The sequence below is a fragment of the Loxodonta africana genome, chromosome 26 (genome assembly GCF_030014295.1).
Source record: "Loxodonta africana isolate mLoxAfr1 chromosome 26, mLoxAfr1.hap2, whole genome shotgun sequence".
Lineage (NCBI taxonomy): Eukaryota > Metazoa > Chordata > Mammalia > Proboscidea > Elephantidae > Loxodonta > Loxodonta africana.
The window spans coordinates 36,612,137-36,629,516 of NC_087367.1; positions in this window are offsets into that span (position 1 = coordinate 36,612,137).

Here is a 17,380-nt window from a genome sequence, read left to right on the forward strand (position 1 = left end):
CTTTGGACCTGAGCTTCCTGCGCTGAGATGATTTTAGACCAAAGGAAAACTCAAACAAGGACCTTCCTTCAGAGCTGACAGAAAGAGAAAGTCTTCCCCTGGAGTCGGCGTCCTGAATTTGGACTTCTAGCCTACTGGACTGTGAAAGAGTAAATTTTTCTTTGTTGAGGCCGTCCACCTGTGGTATTTCTGTTATAGCAGCACTAGATGACTAAGACACCATCTGAGCATTAGCTTTGGAAATAGGCCTTGATGGAAGTCTTTAGAAGTGAATAGATGACATTTCTTTATCTCCTTTTGAAAGAAAGAAAGAAATAATTTTTTAAAAATGCCTAGGAAAGGTGGTCACAGATAGACTTGAACTTGTTCTTTGCTAATCTCTATTGCTTCCCTGGTCCTCTGGGATGTGAGAAGGCAGCAGAATGTGAGATTAATAGCAGGACTGTTATGGATTGAATTGTGTCCCCTAAAAATATGTGTTGTAATCCTAACCCCTATACTTCTGGTTGTAATTCCATTTTGGAATAGGTTTTTTTTTTTTTTTGTGTTAAGGAAACCGTATCCGTGTAGGGCATGTCTTAAGTCAATCACCTTTGAGATATAAAATGAGCATTTAGGCACAGAGAAGCAAGCAGAAATCGAGGAAGATAAATGTCACACAATATGAAGATCACCAAGGAACTGAGGAATAGAAGCTGAAAACAGACAAGGACCTTCACCTACAGCCAACAGAGAGAGAGAGCCTTCCCTTAGAGCCAGCACCCTGAATTCAGTGTTCTAGTCTCCTAACCTGTGAGAAAATAGACTTCTGTTTGTTAAAAGCCACCCACTTATGATATTTCTGGTATAGCAGCACTAGATAACTACTACAAGGACGCACTTCTAACTGCTTTTCCCCTGGGTCCTTTTCTGGGACTGAACCCTGCAAGCCTGATGAGCTATCAAGAAGCAGACATCTCCCCAGTAGACATGGAACTTTCCTGCCCATCCTGCTGTTCAGGAATATTGAGGGGATATGTTTCAAGATTGAGTTTAATGTTTTATCTCCCTTAAGGTTCTATTCAGGAACAAGTGCACATGAAAATGCATAAGAATTAAGGGACATAAAGAAAGATTTTAATAAATGAAGAGATACAGCACATTCATGGTTGGGATGCGGTAACTAAAAATATACACAAATTTACCCCTGAATTTAAAGTCATCCCATTCACATTCCAGAAGGATTTTTTAAAAGGAAGTCAGCAAATACTCTAACATTTATATGGTAGAATAAATGTCCATGAGTCAAATTTGAAAAGGAAGGACAAAGATGAGGGGCTTGCCATACGAAAGTAAAGACAAACTACAGACATAAAGTAACAAAAATATGGCTACCCTGATATTATAACAGACAAACAGGCCAATGGAAGGGAAGAGAAAGCTTAGAAACAGACCCCCACATACATGGGTAGCACAATGAATCAATGGGGGACAGATGAATTTAAAGAAACAGTGTTGTAAAATTGGATCCCAACCACACACTGTGTACAAAGATAGAGTCCAAATGGATTAAAGATCTAAATGTACCAGGAAAAAAAAAAAAACTGTAAAGGTTGCAAGAGAAAATTTTAGAAGTTATCTTTGTGATTTTGAGGTGAGGAAGAACTTTATAAATAAGACAACAAAATCAAAAAGGCAAAAAATAATATTTGACTGAATAAAAAATAAGATTTTATGTATAATAACAGGCACCACAGTCAAAGTTATTAGTGAATGGCGGTTTGGGGAAAGGTATTTGCATTATCAAAACTGATATAGGATTACTATGTAGCATATACAAAGAATTCTTTCAAAGTAATAAGGAAAAAAGAAAGGAAAGTTAATAGAAAAGTGGCCAAAGTTCATGAAAATATAATTCACAGAAGAAGAAACCCAAATGGCTAAAAAGGGTATAAAAAAAGTTTAGTGTCATTAGTAATCTGAAATATGAAATTAAAACAATATTGAGATACCAAGTTGCACTCATCCCCACCTTTAGCACTCATCAGATTGGCAAAAATTAGGAAGTAAGATAATACCAACTGTTGGTGAGGGTATGTGGAAATAGGAGCTCTCATGAACTCCTAGTGGAAGTACAGACCAGTATGAGCCAAACTGGGGTATCAGCCTGGCAGTACTTAGTGAGATCCTAAGTATATATCTCAGAAAATCTCTAACACAGGTCCACAGGGAGACATATACAGGGCTATTTATTGAAGGGCTATTTATTTGTTGTAAGGCCAGTTGGAACAACCAGGGTTCTGGAGAAGTAAAATGTGGTATGTATGCTATAAAAAAAATAGCATCTTATAATAATAATAATACTTAAATAACCCTTAGGCAGCAGACAGTATTCTAAGTGGTTTAAATATATGAGTTCAATTAATCCTTTCAGCAGCTCTATATTATTTCCATTTCACAGATGGGTAAACTGACGTACAAAGTAGTTAAATGGCTTGCCCAGTGTTCCAATAACTAGACATTAAAAAAAGGTATATATGAAACATGGATAGATATTAAAAACATGAACAAGTGTTGAGTGAAAAATAGTGTAACCAAACGAGGGTTCTTGTCCTGTCCTATTAGCCGATCGAAATAAAACAGAAGCCACAACACCAGTTATAAGGGAAACAGAAAGTAGAAATTTATTGTCTGCCCAAAGGAGGAGCAAGGAGGGGCCTAGTGGCCATAAGGCCACATGCTCACTGTCTGAGGGGCTAGGGAGCTTTTTACTTCCAGTGGCGTCTGGGGGTTGGGTTTGGTATCCAGAACTCTCTGCCCTTAGCCCTCCCATGTCCACATTTGGAGGTCCAGATGTTGAATCATGTCAGTGATGTTCAGGTCCAAGGACAGAGTGAGGACACAGCACTTCAGGTCCTGCCCATGTGCCAAGATCTTGGTTTGCGCTTGCTCAGAAGTCTGGCACCAAATTCGAACTGCCGTTATGGTCTCATTGTGGTGGGGCCAAACCATAGTTAGGAGCTGTGGCTTGGTGGGCTGCAGGGGCGAGGAACCGTGGTGGAGAGGCGGAAGCTTCAGTAGGAAGCAGAATAACATCTCTAGCCTAATACCACTTCTACAGTTTTTAAAACACCATAAAAATAGTACTTCATATTTTTCTCAAAGTTGCATGTCTGAGGACCTATACCAAATCAGAAGGGAATGGAAAGGAGGATTGCAGATAAACGGAAAAAAGAAAAAGAGAGAGGGGCCTTCCACATGGAGTGATTCTGACCATGTGGACTGAGGAAAATGATTAACTCAACTCTACACTGAGGTCTGAGGGAAAAGTGAGATGGAGACAGTGTGAAAGGAAACAAAACCTGCGCACTTAAGACAGCAGCACCAACACACATGGTCTGACTTGAAGATCAGAGCTGTGCAGTGGCTCTGTGTCTGAGGCCAAGGATTGCTCTGCAGGAATAGAAGGTGCTTCTTCATGACAAAACCAAAACCAAACCCAAACCCCGTACTGTTGAGTCAATTCTGACTCATAGTAAACCTATTAAGACAGAGTAGAACTGCCCCACAGAGTTTCCAAGGAGCACCTGGTGGATTCGAACTGTTGACCCTTTGGTTAGCAGCCACAGCACTTAACCACTATGCCACCAGGGTTTCCTCTTCATGACAAGGGCCTCCCCAATATGCACGTTCCTCTTCACAAACCCTTTCCTACACGTGGATTTACGCCTACCTGACATTGTTGTGCCTCGTGCCAATACAACAGTCTACTGCTCATGGTGTGCTAGTCCTTGGGTAGTGCAAACCATTAAGCACTTGACTACTAACTGAAAGGCTGGCAGTTCAAACCCACCCAGAGATGCCTCTGGAGTAAGGCCTGGCAATCTGCTTTCAAAGGTCACAACCTTGAAAACCCTATGAAGCAGTTCTACTCTGCACACATGGGGTGACAATGAGTCAAAATCAATTCAACAGCAACTAACAACAACTACTTGTGCATTATGATTGTAATAACACAGGTGGTGATCCATAGCTCCACTCATAGGTGTCAGGCTCTGCTAATCTCTTCGTATGTAGTTTCTCATTTAATTCTTATAGCAACCTGATGATGTGGGAACCATTTTGCAAGGAAGACTCAGTTTGGGTATCAGTAACTTACTCAAGGTTTCACAATCATTGGCAGTGGAGTTAGGGTTGGCACCAAGAGCCATCAAGTGCAAGACCTGGCTGGCTCTCCACTTCTGTGCTGGGTGGCACCCTGGCACCTACCTCTTCCTCTGCCTCATAATACTTCCTACATGTACTCCTTCTAACAGGCATGCTAGGTATGTGAGCAGAGGTGATTACGTCTGTTTCCTAGATGGAAAACTGAAGTTTCCTGAAGTCTTACTCAAGCTCATGTGACTAGCCTGTGACAGGCCAGTAGTTGTATGTACCCAAGCTCACCACACCACACTGCTATATCTGATTTTTTCTGTGTGGTGCTCTGCTCATCTGCTTTTGTTCAGGAAGTTGTCACTTCCTTGAATACATTCAGTCAACATTTTCAAAGCTCTAATGAGTTTTCCTGTTTGGTCCTGGTATTGGGCATGGCAGCATGTGGGCACTCTGTCTGTGGCCTTTGAAGGTGTAGGGCAGGTGGCACCACCTATATGGTTGAGTGGGTGGGAATGTGTCCCTGCCTGCCTACTAGGAGACTGGGGATTTCCCCTAGGCCATCCCACCTTTGAGTTTAGGCATTTTCTTCAGCTGGTCCCATTTACCATGTAAATGCATTACCAAGAATGGGAACCCATTCTCCCTCTGTGAATGTACCTTTATTGGAGAAGACCTGAGTCCTGAGGAAATACATGCTGAAGGTTGTATTCTTTGATCATTATCAGTAAGCACTTCAAGCCCTCTTTGCTTTCAGCAAGCAAGGTTGTGTCATTTGCATATTGCAGGTTATTAATGAGTCTTCCTCCAATCCTGATGTCCTGTTCTTCTTCATGTAGTCCAGCTTCTCTGATTATTTGCTCAGTATACAGATTGAATAAGTATGGTGAAAAGATACAACCGTGGTACACACCTTTGACTTTAAACCATGACGTATCCCCTTGTTCTGTTGATGGACTCTTGGTTTACGTACAGGTTCCGCATGAGCACAATTAAGTGTTCTAGAATTCCCATTCTTCGCAATGTTATACATAATTTGTTTTGCTTCACAGAGCCAGGCTTTGGCTTTCCAGATTCCCAGCCTGGGGCTACTTCCACTACTCCAGAGCTGGAATCCAAGCCACCACCATTATCTCGCTAGACAACATGGGGCAGATCACAATAATTCTTGGCCCCAGTTGCCTCATGGCTCTTATCTACCTTAGAGTAATATTGCTAAGAGCATCAGATGAAACGATGACTATTATGTTAAGCACCATGCAAACTGCCATGCAATTTTCAAGTACAAAAAATCTATAGCGAACTTCCTTTCAGTTATTGAAGGACAAATATTCTTAACTAGGCAGTCGTCTAAAGGAGTGTTTCTCAAAGCAATACCATTACCTAATTGATTAAAAATTTTAGGGAATCTGGCCCAAGAAGATTTGCTTTTCTGTTTTGTCTTGTCTGTATCATTTCTCTAGAAACTTGATTATGCACTGAGTGTTACATACTCTTATGAAATTATTTTTAAATCAGTTAAGTATGGTAATGGTGTTGTGGTTATGACAGAGGATGTCTTAATTTTGGGAGATGTGTGCTGAAGTAGTTCTGGGTTGCTTAGGGTGATTTTTTTAGGTGTTGTGTATCATAATTTCTGGAATTTACAATTATTCAATGGTTCAGCAATTATACACACCTGCATGTGCACACACAGGAACACATACGGCAAATATTAACAATTGTTGAATCTAGGAGGTGGGTATACATGTGTGCCTTTTGAGTATACTCATTTTATTTTTTAAAAGTTTGACAATTTTTATAATAAAATGGCCTGTAAAACAAGTTCTCAAGGTGGTTCTGACTCTCTCTGGTAGTTTGAGAACCACTGATGTGGAGCCGTGAGCACTGACCAATGCCATTCTGTGAGCAGTCTCTTTTCATGAGTCTGATAATTACATGGAATTGTATATGCTTCTGTTTCCAGTAAAGAAAAAAAAAGAAAAGAAAAAAGTAATAATCATCATTTTAATACCTTCCTTTGTATTTCATTGGAGTTGCAGCCACTTTTCCTTAGCAATGCTGGTAAGCTTCTATTTCTCCTCCCTTTCTTTTGCCTGTCTGAGTCACTTGTAAGACCAAAATGTTGAAATCGTGGGCCATCCTCATAATTCCAGGCAGGTCTAGAGGTGGCACTGACTAGACTTGAAGGTATTGATTAGATCAGTGGTTTTTAAACTTGGGTGGATAGCAAAATCTCCCATAAAGTTTCAGCAGGCTTAGGATGTCTGATTTTAACAATAATCAGAGGTGATTCTAATGTACAAGTATGTTTAACACTCATTGTTTTAAACCATGATGATAATAAAGCCAAGGTTATGGGTTTGATTCCCAAATTAAGAGCTATTTAACTTCGTATAAAGAAAAGCTGCATTCCTTAGTGACAGCCTGCATACCTTACCCTGTTCTACCATCTTAAAACAGGGGCCCTGGTGGAAAAAAAAAAGACCAGGAGAAAGAAGGTGGATGAAAACATATATGTAATTTTTTCCCCTCTTGTGAGAAACTGGGGCATTCTCTTGTAGAGGTGGTTGCATTTTATGGATGGGTGAAAAGAGTCCTTCATTCCTTGCTCTCTGATTACCAAATGTATCAACTACCTGAGGAATACTGAATGAAAGGGTAAAAACATTTTGCCAGCATGAGTAAATTATGATAAAGAGAGTGATGCTTTTATGATAAATACTTGATGGGCAATTATGTGTTAAGCCTGAGAGGAGACATTGAACCTTAGGAAATAGAAAAATTAACCCATCCAACCATCTTTATGAGTAGCACTTTCTGGTAGCTCTCAGGCACAGGCCCGGCCTCTGCAGCAGGAATCAGCAGGGTCCTTCACTGGCATGCTGTAAAGCGGCTTCCCTTGTTCTTATGTAATAGGTCTTTGCAGCTTAAACTTTTAATTAACCAGAGATGCCATCAAGAAAGTTTGACAAGGAAGAGGATGCCTTGTTTAATTAAAAAGATCCTTAATAGTTATTAAGGAAATCAATTTGGAATTCAGGCCTGAGAGCAGTGATAGGGGAAGAAATCACTAAGAAGAACTTTTCCATCTCTCTGGGTAATAGATTTTAACCCTTTCATCTGCACTGCTTTACAATCTCAGCAGCATATCAACAGAACTTTCTTCTGAGGTGCCCCTAGGTGGGTTTGAACTTCCAACCTTTCAGTTGTAGTCGAGCACTTAACTGTTTACCCACCCAGGTACTTCTTTAAAATCCCTGGGGTAATGGTTCAGGGGAGGGAGATAGGTGTTTGCCACTCATCAGATCCAAGAGGCAGGCCTGTCTTATACATGAGAAGCCTAATCTTTCTGGAATGCAGTTATTCTGGGAATTGAAAGAAATAGGAAGCCTTTATAAATTTAAAATCTCCTACCTTGTGAGTATAAGCTATTTTTTTCCCAAAGAGATGCATTATTTCTTCCTAAGGATTTGTGCTTGGACTGTACAGCAAGCTTCTTTCCATTACCACTCACACCCACCTTCTTTGGATCAACTCAGAGAAAGAGATTTGGTTCTTTGGAGCACAAGAGAAATATTTTCACTTGTCTCATAAAAATGATGACACAAAAGGTGAAATAGCCAGAGGATGGGTGAAATAAATTGTGTGGGAAAAACTGCAGAAAGGAAGGAGTTTTTATTTTCAGAAAATAGCAGCGTGCCAACAGGGGAATGATATTAATATCTTTTGACACAACCCAGTTGAGTTCAAACGCTAAAAGCACTTTTCAAATAACCTAAGTTAATTAATATTTGTACAGCACTTAGAGAGGGAAACTGAAGCTCAGTGCAGAGTTTGGGTACAAAAACAGCTTCCTGTTGAAATGTAGCTATTTCTCAGGTAGACTGAAGAGCCCCTACCTAGGTGTCAAACATTACTCAACAGAGACACAGAGGAAGACCAGAACACAAATCTTCTAGTACTCAAGCCTGCATTCTCATCACCAACTTGATGATCTAGGAAGGGACTTATATTTATTTGTATTCCCCCCAGCAAATTGCTCAGAGTCTGTGCTCACAATGTATTTGTCAATTACTTTGCCAATTACCTGGAAACTTCTAGACTTGGTGGCCCCTGGAAACTTCTCAGCTCCGTGTTGCACTTGCCTGCTGAACCTAGTGAGGGACATCACTGGGAGCATTGAGGGATGGGGACAGATGGGTTATAAGCCAAGTTTTACTGATGAACTTTATATTGTACCATAGGCAGATCATGTGGTTTCCTTCTCTGGACCTCACTTTTCTCAATTGCCAAGTGAGGAGCATGGAACTAGAAGATCTCCAAACCCAAACCCCTTGCGGTTGAGTCGATTCTGGCTCCTAGCAACCCTATAGGACAGAGTAGAACTGCCCCATAAGGTTTCCAAAGAGTGGTTTCAAACTGCTGACCTTTTGGTTAGCAGCTGAGCTCTTAACCACTACACCACCAGGACTCCAGAAGATCTCCAAAGCCCCTCCTTACACGAATATAGTCTGGTTTACCATTCCCCCTCTGTCCTAGCTGGGTCTACCTGTTCCTAAATAAGTAGAACGATGGTACACAGGAAAATCTCCATGCTTATTAAAACTTTATGGCTGAAGTACAAACTCCAAACTGGCAAGCAGCGAACTGGATCAAGACTGAGACACTAAGTGGGAAAAAAAAATGAATTAGTTGACAACAGTTAAAATCCAGATTTCACACAGTTATCTAGACTTCTGCTCTTCTTGAGACACTGCAAAACACTGACAGCACTTTATCTGCATTGGGGTTGATCACCTGGAGCGGCTTCCTTGCTAGTCCTGTGTGGACCCCACTACTCCCTACTATGTCCTCAACAAGAAGGCAGAATGCCAGTTCCAGTTACCATTGTGCTTCAGTTGTTTGACTCATTCGTGTTATTTTGATGGCCTCTGCAGGTATTCGGGTGACAGGGAGAGATGCCAGAGGGATGATTAGAGTCCGATGCCCTGTCCTCTTAAGACATTCTCTGTCCCAGGAACCCACTTACCTCCTGGGATGGATGGGTGAGCTGCTAAGTGGGTAAAACATCTTCAGTTGGGCAGACAGGATCAGACTGCCATTGGCTGATATGGAAAATTATTAGTTCCTTGTTTAAAGCTGGCTTAATTTATCTGCAGTTAAGCATTCAGCTACTAACTGAAATGGTGGTGGTTCGAATCCACCAGTGGAACCTCAGAAGAAAGTCCTGGCAATCTAATTCCAAAAGATCACAGCCATTGAAAACCTTATGGACCACAATTCTACTCTGACACACATGTGTTCACCATGAGTTGGAATCGACTAGAAGGCAACTGGTTTGGTTTTTTGGTGATTTGTCTACGGTGTCTCTTCTTTAAATAAAAATGTTGAATATCATTTGCTCAAAATAGTGCCCTACATGAACATTTAGGCTATTCCAAACTCAGTACACAAACAAAACAACTTTAACATCAAAGGCCCACATTTTTATTCATCTAAGAAAAAACATTTTCCCTTTAGTAACATCACTGGAATTCTTCCATTCAATTAGAGTGGCCATCAGATTTATTGTCTAAAATAGAAATTTTTTGAAAGTGAAAGGGGGCACTATTAATAATTATGCCACAAACTGGGACTGTTCCAAAAAAACTGGGCATGTGGTTACCCTGTTCAATATGTAACATCCACTAATGATTTGATTACAGAATCTACAACATTGCTCTCATCTCCAGCCCTGGGCATGTTTTGTTCTTCTCTCTGTTGAAGTTCCAGCCTGATTGCAGGGTACTCACTACAATTTTGTTCATTCCAGGGTTTGACCTCTCCCTCCCACCCGCATCTACCGCTCACTGATGTCTCTAAACTTAAGCCCTCCAAGGACTGGCCTTCAATGTCAGACGTGGCTGTCAAACCAGGCTGTCTGAAATGTGGGACCTGGGAGTGCATGACATTTGTCTTTGGTCCCTGTGTTTCTTCTTCTGCATGTGCTCTCCTCTTTAAGAGTCTTCTCTAGATAATTTCAAAAAAACAGAACATAAAACTAGTTGCTGTTGATTCTGACTCATTGTGACTCCACGTGTTGCAGAATAGAGCTGCTCCATAGAGTTTTCATGAAGCAGATCACCAGGCCTTTCTTTTGGGTGTAACCAAGTGCTTAACTGTTCCTGACATCCAGGGACCCTCTAGATAGTTCAGGGTAATAACTTTTCTTATACTTTTCCTTAACCTAATTGGGTCACCACTTCCTGCTGCTAGAACTTTGCATCTTCTATGGGAAGGACCATGGCTTATGTTATAGCAGGATACTATCACAGAAGATCAAATCACAATCTTTTTTTTTCAATTGTGCTTTAAACGAAAGTTTACAATTCAAGTCAGTTTCTCATATAAAAACTTGTACACATATTGTTATGTGACCCTAGTTGCTCTCCCTATAATGTGACAGCACACTCCTTCTCTCCACCCTGTATTGCCTCTGTCCATTCAACCAGCTCATGTCCCCTCTGCCTTCTCATCTTGCCTCCAGACAGAAGCTGCCCACAGTCTCATGTGTCTACTTGAGCTAAGAAGCACACACTCCTCACCAGTATCATTTTACATCTTATAGCTCCATCAGGGATTCCCTATCAGGGCAGACATTGGTGGTAGCGGGCACCATCTAGTTCTTCTGGTCACAGGCTGCTGTAGTCTCTGATTTATGTGGCCCTTTCTGTCTCTTGGGCTCATAATTACCTTGTGTCTTTGGTGTTCTTCATCCTCCTTTGCACCAGGTGAGTTGAGACCAATTAATGCATCTTAGATGGCCAATTGTTAGCTTTTAAGACCCCAGGTGCCTCTCACCAAAGTGAGATGCAGAACAGTTTCTTAATATATTTTGTTATGCTAATTGAATTAAATGTCCCCTGAAACCATGGTCTCCAGACCCCCATCCCTGCTACTCTGTCCCTCAGAGTGTTTGGTTGTATTCAGGAAGCGTCTTAGCTTTTGGATTAGCCCAGTTGTGCTGACTTCCCCTGTATTGTGTGTTTTCCTTCCCTTCACTTAAAATAATTCCTGTCCAGACCCCCATCCCTGCTACTCTGTCCCTCAGAGTGTTTGGTTGTATTCAAGAAGCGTCTTAGCTTTTGGATTAGCCCAGTTGTGCTGACTTCCCCTGTATTGTGTATTTTCCTTCCCTTCACTTAAAATAATTCCTGTCTACTCTCTAACTATTGAATACCCCTCTTCCTCCCGCCCTTGTAACCATCAAAGAATGTTTTCTTATGTGTTTAAACCTTTTCTTGACTACTTATAATAGTGGTAACATACAACATTTTTCCTTTTGTGACTAATTTCACTCAGCATAATGCCTTCCGGATTCCTCCATGTTATGAGATGTTTCACGGATTCATTGCTGTTCTTTATCTTTGCGTAGCATTGCTTGTGTGAATACACCGTAATTTGTTTAGCATTCATCCATTGATAGGCACCTTGGTTGTTTCCATCTTTTTGCTATTGTGCGTGCTGCAATGAACATGGGTGTGCATATATCTATTCATGTGAAGGCTCTTACTTCTCTAGGATATATTCCAAGGAGTGGGATTGCTGGATCATATGGTACTTCTACTTTCAGCTTTTTAAGGAAGCGCCAAATCCATTTCCAAAGTGGTTGTACCATTTTACATTCCCACCAGGAGTGTATAAGTGTTCCAGTCTCTCCACAACCTCTCCAGCATTTAATATTTTGTGTTTTTTGGATTAATGCCAACCTTGTTGGGGTGAGATGGTATCTCATTTTAGATTTGAGTTGCATTTCTCTAATGGCTAAATGATTGTGAGCATTTCCTCATATATCTGTTAGCCAGCAGAATGTCTTCTTTAGTGAAGTGCCTGTTCATATCCTTTGACCATTTTTTTAATTGAGCTGTCTTTTTCTTGTTGAGTTTTTGCAGTATCTTGTAAACTTTAGAGATTAGATGCTGATCGGATTTGTCATAGCCAAATTTTATTTTCCCAGTCTGCAGGTTGTCTTTTTACTCTTTTGGTGAAATCTTTGGATGAGCATAAGTGTTTGATTTTTAGGAGCTGCCAGTTACCTAGTTTGTGCACTTCTGGTGTTTGTGCACTGTTAGTAATGTTCTGTACACTGTTTATGCCATGTATTATGGCTCCAAGTGTTGTCCCTATTTTTTCTTCCAAGATCTTTAGAGTTTTAGATTTTATATTTAGGTTTTTGATACATTGTGAGTGTTTGTGCATGGTGAGGTAAGGGTTTTTTTTTTTTTTTTTTTTTTTGCAGATGGATATCCAGTTATGCCAGCACCATTTGTTAAAGAGACTCTTATCCCCATTTAATGAAATTTGGGCCTTTGTCAAATACCAGCTGCTCATAAGTGGATGAATTTATGTCTGGGTTCTCAATTCTGTTCTATTCGTCTATGTATCTGTTGTACCAGTACCAGGCTGTTTTGACTATCATAGCAGTATAATAGGTTCGAAAACCAGGTCCTATGAGGCGTCCCACTTCGTTTTTCTTTTTCAGTAATCCTTTACTTATCTGGAGCCTCTTCCCTTTCCATATGAAGTGGATGATTTGTTTCTCCATTTCCTTAAAAAATGCTGTTGGAATTTGTAGTGAGATTGCATTGTATCTGTAGATCGCTTTGGGTAGAACAGACATTTTCACAATGTTGAACCTTCCTGTCTGTGAGCAAGGTATATCTTTCAACTTATGTAGGTCTCTTTTGATTTCTTTCAGTAGTGTCTTGTAGTTTCCTTTGTACAGGTCTTTTACATTTCTGGTTAGATTTATTCCTAAGTATTTTATCTTCTTGGGGGCTACTGTAAATGGTATTGATTTGGTGATTTCTTCTTTGACATTTTCTTCGTTGGTGTAGAGGAATCCAACTGATTTTTGTATGTGTATCTTGTATCCTGATACTCTGCTGAACTCTTCTATTAGTTTCAGTAGTTTTCTTGAGAATTCTTTAGGGTTTTCTATGTATAAGATCATGTCATATGCAAATAGAGATACTTTTCCTTCTTCCTTAGCATTGTGGATATGCTTTATGTCTTTTTCTAGCCTAATTGCTCTGGCTAGGACCTCCAGCACAATGTTGAATAAAAGTGATGATAAAGGGCATCCTTGTCTGGTTCCTGTTCTCAAGGGGAATGCTTTCAGACTCCATTTAGAATGATGTTGGCTGTTGGCTTTGTATAAATGCCCTTTATTATGTTGAGGAATTTCCATTCTATTCCTGTTTTTCCGAGAGTTTCTATCATGAATGGATATTGGACTTTGTCAAATGCCTTTTCTGCATCAATTGATAAGATTGTGTGATTCTTGTCGTTTTACTTCTGTGGTGGATTGCATTGATTGTTTTTCTCATGTTGAACCATCCTTGCATACCTGGTATGGATACCACTTGGGAATGGTGAATTAATTTTTTGATATGTTGTTGAATTCTATTGGGCAGAATTTTGTTGAGGATTTTAGCTTTATTAGTAGTGGTGTTAACTCTTCTCTGAAAGTTTGGTAGAATTCTCCAGTGAAGCCTTCAGGGCCAGGGCTTTTTTTGTTTGTTTGTTTGGAAGTTTTTTAATTACCTTTTCAATATCTTCTTTTGTTATAGGTTTATTTAGTTGTTCTACCTCTGTTTGTGTTAGTTTAGGTAGTTGGTGTATTTCTAGAAATTTGTCCATTTCTCTAGGTTTTCAAATTTTTTAGACTAAAATTTTTCATAGTATTCTGTTATGAGTCTTTTAATTTTAGTTGAGTATGTTGTGATATTGCCCATCTCATTCTTTATTTGGGTTATTTGCTTCCTCTCCTGTTTTTTTCTTGTCAGTTTGGCCAGTGGTTTATTGATTTTACTGATCTTTTCAAAGAACCAGCTTTTGCTCTTGTTAACTCTTTTGATTGTTCTTCTATTCTCGATTTTATTTAATTCTGCTCTAATTTTCATTATTTACTTTATTCTGGTGCTTGAGGGTTTCTTTTGCTGTTCTCTTTCTATTTGTTCGAGTTCTAGGGTTAATTCTTTGATTTTGGCCTTTTCTTCTTTTTGGATGTGTGGATTTATTGCTATAAATTGACCTCTGAGTGCTGCTTTTTCTGTGTCCCAAAGGTTCTGGTAGAATGTGTTTTCATTCTCATTGATTCTATGAATTTCTTTATCCCATCTTTAATTTCTTCTACAACCCAGTAGTTTTTGAGCAAGGTGTTGTTCAGTTTCCATGTGTGTGATTTTTTTCCTTGCTTTTTCTGTTATTGATTTCTACTTTTATGATCAGAAAAGATGTTTTGTAATATTTTCATGTTTTGAATTCTGTTAAGGCCTAAGTTATGGCCTAATATTTGGTCTGTTCTGGAGAATGTTCCATGTGTTTTGGAAAAGAAAGTATACTTGGCTGCTGTTGGGTGGAGTGTTCTGTGTATGTCTATGAGGTCAAGATGGCTGATTGTGGCATTTAGATCTTCCACGTCTTTATTGAGCCTCTTTCGGGATGTTCTGTCTTTCACCAAAAGTGGTGTGTTGAAGTCTCATACTATAATTGTGGAGCCGTCTATCTCTCTTTTAAATGCTGTTAGAGTATGTTTTATGTATTTTGTAGCCCTGTTGTTGGATGCATGAATATTTATTATGGTTATGCTCTCCATTTAATCATTATATAGTGTCCTTCCTTATCCTTTGTGGTAGATTTTACTTTGAAGTCTATTTTGTCAGCAATTAATATTGCCACGCCTGCTCTTCTTTGATTGCTTTTTTGCTTCATATATATTTTCTCCATCCTTCAAGTTTTAGTTTGTCTTTGTCTTTAAGTCTAAGGTGTGTCTCCCATAGGCAGCACATAGATGAACTCTGTTGTTTTTTTTTAACCATTTTGCCACTCTCTGTCTCTTTATTGATGCATTTAGTCCATTTACATTCTGTGTAATTATTGATACGTATGAATTTAGTGCTGTCATTTGGATGTCTTTTTTTATTGTGTTGTTAATCATTTCTTTGTTAATTTTCTCTGCTGATTCATTTTTCTCTGTGTGTTTTCTTTTCCTCTTTTTCCTTGTTGATTTTGTATTTGCTGAGCCTTTGTTTTTCTTGTTTTTTATTTTGATGTTTAGGATTCTTAGCTTCCTTTGTGATTATCTTAATATTTACCCCTATTTTTCTAAGTTTAAGCCAAATTTTTATTTTCTTTTTTAAATTTTTTTATTGTGCTTTAAGTGAGAGTTTGCAAATCAAGCCAGTCTCTCACACAAAAACTTATACACACCTTGCTACATGCTCCCAATTGTGCTCCCTCAAATGAGACAGCCAACTCCCTACCTCCACTCTCTCTTTTCATGTCCATTCCACCAGCTTCTAAACCCCTCTTCCCTCTCATCTCCCCTCCAGACAGGACATGCCAACATAGTCTCAAGTGTCCACCTGATCCAAGAAGCTCACTCCTCACCAGCATCCCTCTCCATCCCATTGTCTAGTCCAATCCCTGTCTGAAGAGTTGGCTTTGGGAATGGTTCCTGATGTAGGCCAACAGAAAGTCTGGGGGCCATTACCACTGGGGTCCTTTTAGTCTCAGTCAGACCATTAAGTCTGGTCTTTTTATGAGAATTTGGGGTCTGGATCCCACTGCTCTCCTGCTCCCTCGGGGTTCTCTGTTGGGTTTCCTCTCAGGGCAGTCATTGGTTGTAGTGGGGCACCATCTAGTACTTCTGGTCTCAGGCTGATGTAGTCTCTGGTTTAGTTGGCCCTTTCTGTCTCTTGGGCTGGTAATTACCTTGTGTCCTTGGTGTTCTTCATTCTCCTTTGGCCCAGGTGGGTTGAGACCAATTGATGCATCTTAGATGGCTGCTTGCTAGCATTTAAGACCCCAGACACCACTCTCCAAAGTGGGATGCAGAATGTTTTCTTAATAGATTTTATTATGTCAATTGACTTAGATGTCCCCTGAAACCATGGTCCCCAAACCCCCACCCCTGCTACACTGGCCTTCGAATCATTCAGTTTATTCAGGAAACTTCTTTGCTTTTGGTTTAGTCCAGTGGTGTTGACCTTGCCTGTATTGTCTTTCCCTTCACCTAAAGTAGTTCTTATCTATTATCTAATTAGTGAATACCCCTCTCCCTCTCTACATCCCTCTGTACCCCCTCTTGTAACCATCCAAGAATATTTTCTTCTCTGTTTAAACTATTTATCTAGTTCTTATAATAGTGGTCTTATACAATATTTGTCCTTTTGCAGCTGACTAATTTCACTCAGCATAATGCCTTCCAGATTACTCCATGTTATAAAATGTTTCACAGGTTCATCACTGTTCTTTATCAATGTGTGGCATTCCATTGTGCGAATATACCGTAATTTATTTATCCATTCATCTGTGGATGGGCACCTTCATTGCTTCCATCTTTTTGCTATTGTAAACAGTGCTGCAGTGAACATGGGTATGCATATATCTGTTTGTGTAAAGGCTCTTATTTCTCTAGGATATATTCCAAGGAATGAGATTGCTGGATCATATGGTAGTTCTACTTCCAGCTTTTTAAGGAAGTGCCAGATCAATTTCCAAAGTGGTTGTACTATTTTACATTCCCACCAGCAGTGTATAAGTGTTCCAGCCTCTCCACAACCTCTCCAACATTTATTATTTTGTGTTTTTTGGATTAATGCCTGCCTTGTTGGAGTTAGATGGAATCTCATTATATTTTTGATTTGCATTTATCTAATGGCTAATGATCATGAGCATTTCTTAATATATCTGGTAGCTACCTGAATGTCTTCTTTAGTGAAGTGTCTGTTCATATCTTTTTTCCATTTTTTAATTGGGTTATTTGTCTTTTTGCAGTTGAGTTTTTTCAGTAACACGTAGATTTTAGAGATCAGGCACTGATTGGAAATGTCATAGCTAAAAACATTTTCCCAGTCTGTAGGGAATCTTTTTACTTTTTTGGTGAAGTCTTTGGATGAGCATAGGTGTTTGATTAGTAGGAGCTCCGAGTTACCTAGTTTCTCTTTCGGATTGTTAGTAATGTTTTGTATACTCTTTATGCCATGTATTAGGGCTCCTAATTTTCTCCCTATTTTTCTTCCATGATCTTTATTGTTTTAGATTTTATATTTAGGTCTTTGATCCATTTCGAGTACATTTTGTGCATGGTGTGAGGTATGGGTATTGTCTGATTTTTTTGCAGGTGGATATCCAGTAATGCCAGCACCATTTAGTTAAAAAGACTGCCTTTTCCCCATTTAACTGAGTTGGGGCCTTT